At 36.2% G+C, this 16,608-nt stretch overlaps 1 pseudogene; it reads left to right on the plus strand.

Annotated features, from left to right (window-relative positions):
• The window catches only part of LOC114104678 (afamin-like), a 68,709-nt pseudogene that overhangs the window by 8,756 nt on the left and 43,345 nt on the right, over positions 1-16,608 (plus strand).

Consider the following 16,608-nt stretch of genomic DNA (forward strand, 5'->3'; position numbering starts at 1 on the left):
AGAAATGATGGAGGAATGAGGTGGACATTATCATCCAAAGTACATGTTTGAAGACCCAAATGGAGTGAATATACTTTGTATACAACCAGAGATATGAAAAATTGTGCTCTATGTGTGTAATATGATTTGTAATCCATTCTGCTGTCACATATAGCAAATTAGAATAAAAAAATTAGGGCCAGGTATGTAGCTCAGTTGTAGAGCATCTGCTGAAAATGTGCTAGGTTGTAAGTTTGATCCCCATCCCCCGCCAAAAAAATTGAGAGAAATATATATGTAAAAAAAAAATGGTTGTGTTTTAAGTCAACATTTATTTGATATTTTAAATTTCATTAAACTTTTCCCATATGATTTTAGCTATTGTTTATGAATTTCCTGTGAAAAATTAGTTCATGTCTGTTACCCATTTTCCTACTGAAATTAAAATGTTTTTCATATTAACTCTGATGCAATCCTTATATATTATAGAAATTAAGTATTTGACATTCCAAAATTTCTCATTCCTTTGATATGTGCTAATTTTGCTTTATTTAAAATTTTTCTTTTACTTGCTATAATTGTTAGTTTACTGGTTCAAATTTGAGCAATGAAGTAAGAAAACTTGAGTTTTTAAATTCCTGCCCTGTCACTTTTCCTAACAAGGCAGTCTGCTCCTGATTTTTAATGAATCATGGTGCTAGAAAAGTCTTTTTATAAAGGGAAACACAATTTGTCCCATAGCATTTATACACTGGTACGTAGTTCTTTCTGGTGGTCACTTGTTAGAAGTCCAATTTTATGCCATGTGACTGATCGTCTAAAATATATTTGAAGATGACTATTGGAGGCCCCTACGTCCCAAATCTAAATGATGAAAAAAAAGATAGATAAACACAATTTAAAATGTTCTGCAGTAATACTTACTTGTTGGGTCATTCCAAGTAAGTCACTTAATTTTACAATTCCAGTTTCATTTACTTAAAAATTCAAGGCACACTCAAACATTGCTGGTGGGACTGAAAATTGGTGTAATCAACTGGGAAAGCAGTATGGAGATTCCTTGGAAAACTTAGAATGGAGCAATCATTTGATCCAGCTTTCCCTCTCCTCCATCTATACCCAAACAACTTAAAATCAGCATACCATAGTAATGCAGCCACATAATGTTTATAGCAGCTCAATTCACAATAGCTAAACTGGGTTTCAATAGTTATTCCATAGACAATGGGAACCTACTTATCTTCAGAACCAAATTAGATGCCCTTAAATAGATAAATGGATAAAGAAACTGTGGCATATAACACAATGGAATATTGCTCAGTATTAAAAGAGAATAAAATTATGAAATTTTCAGGAAAATGAATGGAGTTGGAGAATATCCTGCTAACTAAAGTAAGCCAATCCCCCAAAACAAAGGCCAAATATTCTCTCAGGTAAGTGGATGCTGATCCATAATGGGTAAGGAGGGGCATGGAAAAAATGGAGGAACTTTGATTGGGCAAAGGGGAGAGAGGGATAGGGAGGAGGCTTGGGGTCAGGAAGGATGGTGCAATGAGATGGACATCATTACTCTAGGTGTATGACTACACATATGGTGTTACGCTATATCATGACAACCAGAGAAATGAAAAAGTGTGCTGTAATTGTGTATGATGAATCAAAATGCATTCTACTGTCATATATACCTAATTTATATAAATAAATTAATTAATAAAAAATGCAGATAACAACTACCCTGGCCATTTGAATGAGAATGAAATATAGTCATTGTCAACATAAAATTTGAATCGTACTTTGAAACTCTTTAAAGCTCCAAAAATTTTGTATTTTCAAATTTCAGCAAAAAATACATCTTTAATAGAAAAATTCAAATTCTTACACATACACGTAAGTTGTGCTCTCAACTTATTGAGTAACATATAATAAGGAGAGTCTGAAAATGTTCTATAAATAGAGACAGTATTGGACAAGTTGACATAGAGTTTATGACCGAATCTTAGATAAATGTTTCTACCTGTGATTATTCTTAATTTTCAGGAAGACAAATTCAATGATACAACTGAGAAAAGCCTCTGGATGGTCCAACAAGAATGTGAACAGTTGCAGAATTTGGGGAAGGATGGCTTGAAATACCAGTAGGTTGCTTACACAACTGTGCTAATACTTGTTGGGACTGAAAATTAGTGCAAATTGGTGACCAGGGCAAAATAAAAAATTCCTAAGAAGTAAAAAAATAAAAGTCAGTCTTTGTTTTGCAGTTCACAAACTCTGGGAAATAATAAAAACACAAAAACCGACAATGCACATTGAATTGTTACATTAAATCTTCTATCAGAAATGAGGTTAGAATAGAGTGCCGGGGTTCCCACCGGAGATCCGGACTGACTGATCCGCGCAGCCCGCCCCGCGGCTACAGACGGTGGGGCACCACCGAGAAGTGACCAGCAAGCAGGGAGAAACGTTGCTGCGGATTCTCTGGAATCCTTCTGGCTGAGCCCCCACTGACCCCCGGGCTGAGTTCGGGATTTCAGACGGGGAAGGAAGTGGTACAGTTCTATCCCCCACAACGGAAACTCCACCAAGAAAACCAGCGGCCACCATCTTGGAGAGCTGAAGTAACCACCGCCACTCTCCGACAGATTGCAACAATAAAACAGGTGTGTGTTACTCAGCTCATCTCCCATACAGCGGAGAATTTGCATAAAATCTCACCTAGGCTTTCTGGGGGTGGGATTATCAGAGCAAGCCTGCATAAAGACGCGGGGAAAACTAGAGACACCTGACCTTCAACTCCCCTCCCATTAGCGGCGAAAACGAAACCTGTCTAGCCAGAGCTGGGGGAGGGGCAAGCGGAAAAAATCAAAACAATAGAGTGCCGAGGTTCCCAATAGACACCCTCCACACCCAACAAACGGCAGGCCCAGAGTACAGTTTGAACTGCCGAGAGGCATCACTCAGGGGAAATCTGGTCTAGCAAGAGAAACCAGGACTAACAGGAGAAACCAAGGGACTAGAGGCCAGGCCCTCGCGACTGGGAGGCTGGAGACCGCACGCCCACCGGCAACAGTCCACCCGCTGCCCGCGTGACTGGGTGGCTAGAGAACGCCCGACTGCCAGCGACCGACCGCGCGACTGGGCGGCTAGAGATCGACTGACCACCGGTTACAGCCCACCTGCTCGCGCGACTGGGCGGCTGGAGACCGCCTGCCCGCCAGCGACTGGGAGCTGAAACCAACCAGAGACAGTCCAGTCCCACCTCCCCATTCGGACACCCCGGCAAGGAGCCTTGGGCCAGCCATAGCAGAGAGGTGACGTCACTGGAACTCGGCCGTCGGAATTCCTTCCCAGCGGAATCCACTTTAGCAGGCATAGTCTACCAACACAAAGGAGAGACAACAGAGATATACAAAACCAAAACAAATCTATAGAAGAGAGCAGAAACACAGCAATCAAATAGAGCTGGAAAGTAATGTGAACATCATGAAAAAACAAGGGAAAAAAGGAGTACAAACAATGCAGGACAACTTAATTCTACAGGAGGACCTAGAAGCATCAGAAACAGGGATAGGGAAAGAACTCAAGGCATACTTAACTCAGATGGAAAGGAATATTAGAGAAGACATGAGGCAGCAAGTCCAAGCAATAAAAGTATATTTTGAAAATGAATTAAACAAACAAATTCAAATGGCAAAGAACGAGCTTTACCAGGAGATAGAGATCTTAAAAAAAAATCAAACAGTAATCCTGGAAATGCAGGAAACTATAAACCAAATTAAAAACTCAAACGAGAATATTACAAATAGACTAGATCAAGTAGAAGTCAGAACATCAGATAATGAAGACAAAGTTTATCAACTTGAAAAGAATATAGTCAACACAGAAAAGATGCTTAAATCCCACGAGCAATCTATTCAAGAGATATGGGATGTCATAAAAAAACCAAATCTGAGAGTCATCGGGATAGAAGAAGGCATAGAGATTCAAACCAAAGGAATGGACAACATATTAAATGAAATAATTCTAGAAAACTTCCCAGAGATGAAAGATGGAATGGATTGCCAAATCCTGGAAGCCTACAGGACCCCAAACATTCAAAACCGTAATAGACCAACTCCAAGACATATAATTATGAAGATAGCCAACATACAGAACAAGGAGAGAATATTAAAAGCTACGAGAGAAAGGAGGCAGATTACATTCAAGGGTAAACCAATTAGGTTAACAACTGATTTTTCATCACAGACTTTGAAAGCGAGAAGATCCTGGAACAATGTATTTCAAACGCTGAAAAATAATGGATTCCAACCAAGAATACTGTATCCAGCAAAATTAAGCTTCAGATTTGACAATGAAATTAAAATCTTTCACGATAAACAAAAGCTAAAAGAATTCACAGCCAGAAAACCAGCACTGCAAAGCATTTTGAGCAAAATACTACAAGAAGAGGAATTGAAAAATAGTGCCCAAAACTAACAGCAGGAGGTATCTCAGTAAAGGGGGAGGAAAATAACCAAAAAGTAAAAACTAGCCAAACTAAAATAAATAAATTAATAAACATGACTGGAAGTACAAATCATATTTCAATTGTAACCTTAAATGTTAATGGACTAAACTCACCAATCAAGAGACATGGGCTAGTAACCTGGATCAAAAAAACAAATCCAACAATATGCTGCCTTCAGGAGACTCATATGATAGGAAAAGACATACACAGGCTGAAGGTTAAAAGGGTGGGAAAAATCATACCACTCACATGGCCCTCGGAAGCAAGCAGGAGTGGCCATACTCATATCGAATAAAATCAACTTCAAACCTAAGTTAATCAAAAGGGATAAAGAAGGACACTATATACTGTTAAAAGGAACCATCCACCAACAAGACATAACACTTATCAATTTGTATGCACCAAACAATGGAGCTGCAACGTTCATAAAACAAACTCTCCTCAAGTTCAAGAGTCAAATAGACTACAACACAATAATTATGGGTGACTTCAACACACCGCTCTCGCCATTAGACAGATCCTCCAGACAAAAGCTGAATAAAGAAACTATAGAACTCAACAGCACAATCAATAACCTAGACTTAACCGACATATATAGACTATATCAACCATCATCAAGTGGTAACACGTTCTTCTCAGCAGCACATGGATCCTACTCAAAGATAGACCATATATTATGCCATAGGGCAACTCTTAGTAAATATAAAGGCATGGAGATAATACCATGCACCATATCTGATCATAATGGAATGAAACTGGAAATCAATGATAAAAGAAGGAAGGAAAAATCCTATATCACATGGAAAATGAACAATATGCTACTGAATGATCAATGGGTTACAAAAGACATAAAGGAGGAGATAAAAAAATTCTTAGAGACAAATGACAATACAGACACAACATACCGGAATCTATGGGACACAATGAAAGCAGTTTTAAGAGGGAAATTCATTTCTTGGAGTTCTTTCCTCAAAAAAAGAAAAAAACAACAAATAAATGAACTCACACTACACCTCAAAAACCTAAAAAAGGAAGAGCAAAACAACAGCAAATGTAGTAGAAGACAAGAAATAATTAAAATTAGAGCAGAAATCAATGAAATTGAAACAAAAAAAACCATTGAAAAAATTGATAAAACTAAAAGTTGGTTCTTTGAAAAAAATAAATAAGATCAACAGGCCCTTAGCCATGCTAACGAAGAGAAGAAGAGAGAGAACTCAAATTATTACTAACCTATGGGATGAAAAAGGCAATATCACAACAGACACTACAGAAATACAGAAGATAATTAGAAAGTATTTTGAAACCCTATATTCCAATAAAATAGAAGATAGTGAAGATATCAATAAATTTCTTAAGTCATACAATCTGCCCAGATTGAGTCAGGAAGACACACACAATTTAAACAGACCAATAACAAAGGAAGAAATAGAAGAAGCCATCAAAAGACTACCAACCAGAAAAAGCCCTGGACCGGATGGGTATACAGCGGAGTTCTACAAAACCTTCAAAGAAGAATTAATACCAATACTTTTCAAGCTATTTCAAGAAACAGAAAAAGAAGGAGCTCTTCCAAATTCATTCTATGAGGCCAACATCACCCTGATCCTGAAACCAGATAAAGACACTTCAGAGAAAGAAAACTACAGACCAATATCTCTAATGAACTTGGATGCAAAAATTCTCAATAAAATCCTGGCGAATCGAATACAAAAGCATATCAAAAAAATTGTGCACCATGATCAAGTAGGATTCATCCCTGGGATGCAAGGCTGGTTCAATATACGGAAATCAATAAATGCTATTCACCACATCAATAGACTTAAAGACAAGAACCATATGATCATCTCGATAGATGCAGAAAAAGCATTCGACAAAGTACAGCATCCCTTTATGTTCAAAACACTAGAAAAATTAGGGATAACAGGAACTTACCTCAACATTGTAAAAGCTATATATGCTAAACCTCAGGCTAGGATCATCCTAAATGGAGAAAAACTGAAGGCATTCCCTCTAAAATCTGGAACAAGACAGGGATGCCCTCTATCACCACTTCTATTCAATTTAGTTCTTGAAATACTAGCCAGAGCAATTAGACAGACAAAAGAAATTAAAGGCATAAAAATAGGAAAAGAAGAACTTAAATTATCACTATTTGCGGATGACATGATAATATATTTAACAGACCCAAAAGGGTCTACAAAGAAACTGCTAGAGTTAATAAATGAATTCAGCAAAGTGGCAGGATATAAAATCAACATGCATAAATCAAAGGCATTCCTGTATATCAGCAACAAAACTTATGAAATGGAAATGAGGAAAACCACTCCATTCACAATATCCTCAAAGAAAATAAGATACTTGGGAATCAACCTAACAAAAGAGGTGAACGATTTATATAATGAAAACTACAGAACCCTAAAGAGAGAGATAGAAGAAGATCTTAGAAGATGGAAAAATGTACCCTGTTCATGGATAGGTAGAACCAACATCATCAAAATGGCGATATTACCCAAAGTTCTTTATAGGTTTAATGCAATGCCAATCAAAATCCCAACGGCATTTCTTGTAGAAATAGATAAAGCAATCATGAAATTCATATGGAAAAACAAAAGACCCAGAATAGTAAAAGCAATTCTAAGCAAGAAGTGTGAATCTGGAGGTATAGTGATACCAGAGTTCAAACTGTACTAAAAAGCAATAGTAACAAAAACAGCATGGTACTGGTACCAAAACAGGCAGGTGGAACAATGGTACAGAATAGAGGACACAGAAACCAATCCACAAAATTACAACTTTCTTATATTTGATAAAGGGGCTAAAAACATGCAATGGAGGAAGGATAGCATCTTCAACAAATGGTGCTGGGAAAATTGGAAATCCATATGCAACAAAATGAAACTGAATCCCTTTCTCTCGCCATGCACAAAAGTTAACTCAAAATGGATCAAGGAGCTAGATATCAAATCAGAGACACTGCGTCCGATAGAAGAAAAAGTTGGCTACGATCTACATACTGTGGGGTCAGGCTCCAAATTCCTTAATAGGATGCCCATAGCACAAGAGTTAATAACTAGAATAAACAAATGGGACTTACTTAAACTAAAAAGTTTTTTCTCAGCAAGAGAAACAATAAGAGAGGTAAATAGAGAGCCTACATCCTGGGAACAAATCTTTACTCCTCACACTTCAGACAGAGCCCTAATATCCAGAATATACAAGAAACTCAAAAAATTAAACAATAAGATAACAAATAACCCAATCAACAAATGGGCCAAGGACCTGAACAGACACTTCACAGAGGAGGACATACAATCAATCAACAAGTACATGAAAAAATGCTCACCATCTCTAGCTGCCAGAGAAATGCAAATCAAAACCACCCTAAGATACCATCTCACTCCAGTAAGATTGGCAGCCATTATGAAGTCAAACAACAACAAGTGCTGGCGAGGATGTGGGGAAAAGGGTACACTTGTACATTGCTGGTGGGTCTACAAATTGGTGAGGCCAATTTGGAAAGCAGTATGGAGATTCCTGGGAAAGCTGGGAATGGATCCACCATTTGACCCAGCTATCGCCCTTCTCGGACTATTCCCTGAGGATCTTAAAAGAACGTACTATAGGGATACTGCCACATCAATGATCATAGCGGCACAATTCACAATAGCTAGACTGTGGAACCAACCTAGATGCCCTTCAATAGATGAATGGATAAAAAAAATGTGGCATCTATACACAATGGAGTATTACGCAGCACTAAAAAATGACAAAATCATAGAATTTGCAGGGAAATGGATGGCATTAGAGCAGATTATGCTAAGTGAAGCTAGCCAATCCTTAAAAAACAAATGCCAAATATCTTCTTTGATATAAAGAGAGCAACTAAGAACAGAACAGGGAGGAAGAGCATGAGGAAAAGATTAACATTAAACAAAGACAAGTGGGGGAGAGAAAGGGAGAGAGAAGGGAAAGCATATGGAAATGGTAGGAGACCCTCAATGTTACACAAAATTACATATAAGAGGTTGTGAGGGGAAAGGGGGGGGAAACAAGGGAGAGAATTGAACAACAGCAGATGAGGTAGAGAGGGAAGATGGGAGGGGAGGGGAGGGGGGATAGTAGGGGATAGGAAAAGTAGCAGAATACAACAGTCACTAATATGCCATTATGTAAAAATTTGAGTGTGTAACCGATGTGATTCTGCAATTTGTATTTGGGGTAAAAATGGGAGTTCATAACCCAATTGAGTCAAATGTATGAAAGATGATATATCATGAGCTTTGTAATGTTTTGAACAACCAATAAAAAAAAAAGAAATGAGGTTAGAATTGGGAAAAGATCCAGGATTCTGGACAAATGGCACAAATTGGTTCTCTGATCTTTAATTGCTGTTTGAAGTTGACTTTCCCATTCCCAAATCAGGGTCCCTGGATTTTGCCTTGTTTGGGAATAGGATGGAACATACTAAAGGTCATTATCATTTTCTGAGAAAGAGATGGTTTGCCCAGGATTTGAGCCTATCTTAACTAAGTTTATAGAAATAACTCTGGATTTGCTTAACACTGTAATAATTATTCTTTCAGTGCTCTGTGAGCAATCATGAATAATATACAGTTAATTCCAATTTTATTAGTTATGCTAATACAGTGTTTATTGATAGCGAACATCTTCAAAACAAAACATGTTTCTATTTATTTATTTATTTATTTGGTATGGGGGACTGAACTCAGAGGCACTCAACGAAACAACCACATCCCCAGCCCTATTTTGTATTTTATTTAGAGACAGGATGTCACTGAGTTGCTTAGCACCTTGTTTTGCTGAGGCTGGCTTTGAACTCACGATCCTCCTGTCTAAGCCTTCTGATCCTCTGGGATTACAGGTCTACATGACCGTGCTCAACTAAAACATGGTTTAAAAAATATGACTTTACTATTTCTGCCATCTTGCTGTTAGCTGAGAATTCAAACCCAGACCATTAAAGATCTTATTTTCCTTCATCTCACTCCCAACATGTGTCTATCAATTTCTCCCTTTAATACTTATTGACTACACAAATGATTTCAAGCAGGATTTTCACTTATAAGCCAAGGTGTTTGCTGCCATGGAGCTCCACAGTGGAGACAAGAAAAAAATCTAAGAGCTTCTAAGAGCTTCTGAGATGACCATGAAATGAGAAAGGGAGCAAAAATGTAGAGATATAGGAGGCAGGGTAGAGGAAGATGGAGAGTGAGGAGACATTTCTCTACCATTTTCTGAGAGCAGGGAGCACATTGTACTTATTTTGACTTACTTGAAGGGTCTGGGTTTCAATAGTTATTCCATAGACAATGGGAACCTACTTACGTTCAGAACCAAATTATGTTCTCTCAGCTCCTTTATCAAGCTCACAAAGATAGCCCCTCAGCTCTTCACTGAAGAACTAATCTCTCTTGGCAAGGAAATGGTGACAGCTTTGACTACCTGCTGTACACTAAGTGAGGAGTTTGCCTGTGTTGATAATATGGTGAGCATGGCCCATACATCTGAAATTGATTCCTGTGCATGTATGAGTTTATCAGGATGAACCCAACTACTGTGTAGAATCAAAAAGCTAGACTAAAACATAAATAAATAAAACAAAATTTAAAAAGGAAAATGAAGAAAAAGTATTTCCACTCACCAATTACTATTGATTATCTACTGTCCTCTCTTCCTTGTTTTCAACGTTGTTGAGCAAGTAATGTCAAGTCCTCCTTTTGGTTTACTGTATGAAGACCCTAAGATGGAAAAGAGAATGTCTTAAATATTTGTCAAGGATTTTCTAAATTATCTTGCTCATTCCTTATTTATATGAGAAATGATTTGTTATGGTAAATGATATAGGAATCACAATATTGTTTCAGAATCATGCAGGAAACCTTATAATTTTAAGTCCTGATACAAATTCTTCCTTTTGCTCTTAAGAGGAAGAGTTCAGAAAGAGATCCCACTTCCAGCCCAATCCTTTTAAGCCTGGGGAGGAAAATACCCAGCAGGGAAACATACCCAAGAAACACAGTGTTTGCTCACCACTTTCTGTTTGTTGACTGCAGTTCTCTGCTTACAACTAAAAATTTGTGTGTACGTTACCAAGAAATTGATCTGTATGCATTCCAATTTCTATACTTTGAATTTTTGTCATCATGTCACTTAGGACCCTAGGCTTCACTTTCCTTTGGGCATAATATAGTGTTTTGAGATCCTGTGTCTTCTGAGTGAAGTTCACAGTGATCATGGAGCTTATAACTATTCATCTAATCATACTTTTCAAAACTCCATTTAATATTTAAAATCACATCTGAGTTCCAATTCCCATCGGTACAGGCAGATTTAGATATTGGAGAATTACGTGGAATAAATGAAAATTGAACCATCAACCCTGCTGTGGACCACTGTTGAAAAACAAACTTTGCCTTCAGAAGGCTTTGCTTCAAGGATTTGAAAGCTGATGAAATGTATGTGCTGCCCTCCTCTCAAGATTTCTTTACCTTTTGTGTGGACTGGTGTCAGGCTCAGAATGAGGACCTTCAGAGAAAGACAGATACAAAGTTATTCTTCTATGCCTGCTCTTTTCAGCCAGGGGGCACACCATGCAACCAAGAGAGGTTTATTGTAACCTAATGACATGGGTTATGTGCTTTTGGTGTTCCTTCCACCAAACTGTCTACTCTGTACTATTCAGAAAAACATCAGTGCGTATTTATTGCCACTGTTTATAACAAAATCCCGTTTTGTCTTTTCCTCTGCTAGACACTTGGAGTGCTTAGCAGACTGTGATTTGGAAACGTGAGGTAGGGCAACTAGCAAAATGCCCATGGACAGGTTCTCAATGAATTGGGTTTTCTTAATAGAATGACAAGAATATTCATCTTGAGTATTTCACTTAATGATTGAAAAAAGAAGGGGTCCTAAAGAATTTTACTTTCATTCCTTTAGATGTGATACTTTAGATGCTAAGAAATAAGACCTGTTTTTAAAATTATTTACACAATATCTGTATCAAATGTAGTACAAACAGTATTGTTCTTGAAGAAGGGAGATTGGAATTGTTTTGGAAATAATGTCCTGGAAAAATCAAGTAGAGCAATTTATTTTACAGTTCTGTTCATATTTTATACCATTTTACTTGTAGATCCACAACCCTCCAAGAGTCCATCCTGTAATTTTAATGGTAAAGTTTCAGAAGATCTTTTCTAAAATGGAATATTTTAGCTCTTTACATTTATTTAATATTGAGACGCCCAAGATATGCAATTCTCCAACAAGCATTTTGGAAAAGAGGAGTGTCAGGAAGAAATTGTAAATTAATTCTGTTTAATTTCTTTGGGCTCAAGTCTGGACTCACCTGTGAGTAGCTGCAGCCTTTGTTTACGAATCTCTCTAATATGGCAAAGAAATGTTGCCAAATGCAGGAGTCGGATTTTTGTCATCATGTCACTTAGGACCCTAGGCTTCACTTGAAGAGGTAATTATATTTCTTTTCCACTGATGTGCCACTGGTATCTCTGGTCAAATAAAATCAAATGGAACTCCTTATGGGACTCTGTGTCCACTGTGCATTGTCTCTGAGACCTGTGTTTGAGAGCACACGTGCTGTCTAGCTCACCTGCAGATCTCTCTCTGATTCAGGTGTTGGGTACTGTCTCCTCCATGAGCACATGGTGTAAGGACAGCTGTCAGGAGTCATTATAAGATTTTGAGTGAAAGAAAGATAACAAATGCATATCATATTCTAGAAAATAATTTGTGGGAATAATGTGCAAAATAGCTTTTGTTTGAAGTAGATCTATTCCTTAATATATCACTACAATGAAATAGACTGAGATGAAGTACAAATAGATTGAAAGAATTAAAAATTAATTATGACTCATTGACTGATATTTAGGGAACAAAGAAACATAAAAAGATAAAAGATACAAAGAGTTGTCAGTGAATAAAAAAAGTGAACAATTTTTTTTTCCATTATGTCCAACTATGATGCACCAATAAAAAATAGGGGGAAAAAGAATATGATTTCACTGAGGTCAACATCAGAGAGGCTAATCAAATGCCATTGACTGTGTCCTTTCATATGCATGGAACATGTAGCCAGTTCTTTCTCTTTGGGATTGAATAGTGACTTGAATGCAGTTTCAGAGCAATGAGGGGGAGTGGTGTGACAGAAACGTGTCAGGGTAGGACTGAAGGGAGTGAGGTTCTGTGGTGATCTGAATGGTCCATGATCTACCTAATGACATGCAGATTAAAAGCTTATAAAACATTTTTAACCACCAAGGTAACAACTGGAATATCTATGTAACTGATCAACGAGATTTAAAAATGCAAATGTTAGATTGAGTTGTAGAGGGAAGGACCTCTTGCATTATGGAGTGGTCATATAACCTGACCTCTATCAAATGGATGTTTGGGTTAGAACTCAGACCTCAGGTTTTACATCATATCTTTCCTTTCTATTGAGTTAGTAGTTTAGGACACGAAAGAGTGATAACAGTGACTCACTTGAGTTGTCACTATCTCTGGCTATAGTGCTTGGAATAAGGCATTTTTTACAGTCTTAATTCTTATGTTTACTCTGAACTCCCCCTACCTTTAGCCTAGCCTGAAGTAGGAGAACAACACAGAACAAAAATTTTGTTAAAAACAAATATGTTGAATTCTTAGTGAAGAGGGGATAACTGGGTATTTTTAGAATTTTCCGTGGTTGTTTACTTTCACTGAAAAATAAATAGTAGTGACCACAGCCAATTAATATTGTTAATATTATGAATACTGTTGTCAATATTTATAGGCAATTAACTCAATTTATTTAATTAAATGATTGCAAGTGCCTTTGGTATATAATTGTGTGGCTTTAATTGGTCAAGAGGTTGCATTTTTCCCTATAAAAATAAGCATATAATGTTATAAGAAAATCCAAGAGAAGAACAGAATTACCCTATCAGAAATTTAAGAACACCTTTGCACTTCAACACAGAATATTATAAAGCAAAGCAGTTGAAGATTATGATATCATAAGATATTTTAACATTATTTTCAAGTAGCTGTAACACAAGATCATACAGGATTATTCTTTTGAAGAATAAAGCAGAAAGGTAGAAGTTCTTTTTATATGAAATGTAAGTGACAGAAGAGATAGGAAATATTTTTTCAGCATGAGGATTATAAATTTACTGTTTCAGGGGACGACACCCTTTAAACAGCATGTGTGTATGTCCAAGGGTTTGTTTAACTTAAAGAGATGCAATATCTACAAGTTTCCACACAAAAATGTCTGGTACAAAGTTCTGTGACCAGTGGCATGTAAGGCAATCCAATCAGGGCAACTCTGGTGATGCTCTGTTAAATTTCAAAGGTTACCATGCGTGGGTTTAGAATTTGTTTAGAGAAGCTGTGATAACCTTTACTCCCTTTTAGCAGAAGCACAATTTTATTAATCTGAGACCCACCTCATCAACCCTAATCATTAACGTTTACCTTGAGTTTCAGGTAATCACATTATTCTACTTCAGGTTACTTGATTCTTGAAGCTGGATGACTATATCTTTTTTGCTTTTCTTCATGCTCCACCATCTTAAATTGTCTTTCTATAATTTAGTATTAATTCAATTATTAAAATTAATGAAAGATGGCTGAATACAGTTATTAGGGATCCTTCTTGATATTCTTGTAAATAGTAGGATTGGGTTCATGACTCCATTGTTAAACTCAAGTTTAGGCATTCATTGCTTTGTTGAAGAAATATGGAAATAGATCTTAATTTTATCTTATAAATATTCCACTTTTTATTGTAAAGGTCTTTTTATACAGGTCAACAAACATTTCTTTCAAAAAAAATTTAAAGATAAATTGGTTGAGATAGAACCTCATCAAACTCAGTAGTGTTTAATGTGCAAGAACCTATATTCCATGAGTACCTTCAGGTTTCTCATTCAGGCTTCCCCCTTCCTGTTTTTCATGTGATAAGTTCTCAGTTTTCTTTTGTGGTGTCTGAAAGGCAGATGTGCATTTCACTTTATGATGTGTAACAAAACCACAGTTGTTATCTTCTGTTAGTTGTGATCTCCCAGTTTCATCCTTTCACATGCCATTAAAATAAAGCTTGTTTTATTTTGGCAGATGTTGCTGTGACAACCTTTTATTTGACATCTATATTTGACACACATTTCTTGGATATTGGTGCAGAAAGTAATAAATCTGCTCTTGTATGCTTTACATATTTTAAATGAATACTAGGAGAATGGGAGGATGCTAGATTCCAATATAGAAGAACCAGGTTTTCATCCTGCTCTATCACTTACTAGAATTTGAACTTTGGGCAAGTTTACTCTTCTGTCTGTGCTTTCCTCATTGCCTTCCAGTGCTGTTAGAAGAGTTGTATTCTATGTTGTACAAGTAATTTTTTGCATAGCTGGTAGTGTTACAGTTCTTGTTAGGTCCTTAAATTAAGGACTATTGCCTGTTTAATTAAATTATGAGGGTCATATTTTGAGCAAAAATCATTGTCAAACAAAAGATATTTTTTATTTGTGAATTTAAATGGGAAGACTTAAAATGTATAACATTAAGTCATATTCACAGATGCTTTTATCTTTATTTTGAAAGATAATTATGCAACTATCTTTATCTGAAGATAATATTGAATAGAATAGAATTACATTAAAAAATCAGTTTGTCTCAGAATATTTGGATGGTTATTTGCCACATATAGGAATCAAACCATTTTCGAAAGCAGTAATTTGATCATTTAAAATACTGTGAGTAAAACTTCTATTAAATGCATTTCTTTTGTTGCAAGGAGAATGAACAGTAGAAAATCAGCTACTTTTCTAAAAAATAGTATAAAAAATTTTTGTTTTTGATTTTGGGAACACTTGGTGCACTCATTTCAATAATACTTATTTAATGTGCAGTATTTTACCCAATGGAGATAAAATAAGAATTAAAATTGGTTAATAACCTATGGTCTTCAGTGAGAAATGTTTTATAATAAAGGAACAAGGTCCACTGAAGGCTTTCAAGAGGAGGATGGGAATTCAGAATTCAGAATATAATAATCAGGATAGTCAAAAGATATCTGAATTCTTCATGAGACCTCTATTTTCAAAATATAATAGCAAATATTTTTATAATGTACAATGGGATTTCAGGGAGATATATCTATATCTTTATCTATATATCTATATCTATATTTATATCACATGTTTGTTTAGTGCTGCCTTTTGCCTTTGGGTAATATTTAGGGAAGCCAGGTACTGTTTATATTGACATGTATTAACTAATTTAGTTTTTTATAGCTATCCTATTAATAAATATTATCCTTAATTATCAGGAGAAAAATTCAAGGATCACAGTGTTGAAGTAACTTACTTAATTCCATGCAACAAATAAGTAGTAGAGTTGGTATTTGAATTTGGGAATCTATTTCCAAGTCTGTCCTCTTAACAAATACATAATAATATCTCAGATGGTACCTAGAACAGACACTGAAGAGAGTGGGAAATATAGCACACAATAAACACACATTTCAATGAACTCAGTGAATAAACAGGAAATATATACAAAGGTGTAGCTTTGTGGAGTATATGTATATCACATATATATTATTTTTCTTAAAATAGTAAATTAATATGAAATAGTAGGTTCCATCTTGGATCTATTGTGAGAATATCTAAAATTTGAAATGGGGGTCATGGATACATATAAGAATTCAAATTAAATTTATTTTTAACTGATAAATAAAAATAAAAGTTATGGTTATTAATGGGGTGTCATATGATGTAGTGATACAGGTATACATGGTGTAATGTTTAAATCTGGTTAAACACACACACACACACACACATCCTCAAACATTTATCATTTCTTTGAGGTGAAAACTTTTAAATTTTTTCTTTTGACTTTTTAAAATGCCCAGAACATTATTGTTATCTGAGGTAATCCTGTTATGTCATAGCACACCAGCGCTTCTTGCTCCTAACTGCATACATTGATCAATCTCTCTCCACCCCTCACTTCCGTCTACACTCTCCATCCCCTTATAACCACCATTCTACTCTCAACTTCTATGAGACCAATTTTTTAGATTCCACATATGAGTGAGA

The sequence above is a fragment of the Marmota flaviventris genome, chromosome 7 (genome assembly GCF_047511675.1).
Source record: "Marmota flaviventris isolate mMarFla1 chromosome 7, mMarFla1.hap1, whole genome shotgun sequence".
NCBI classification, from domain to species: domain Eukaryota; kingdom Metazoa; phylum Chordata; class Mammalia; order Rodentia; family Sciuridae; genus Marmota; species Marmota flaviventris.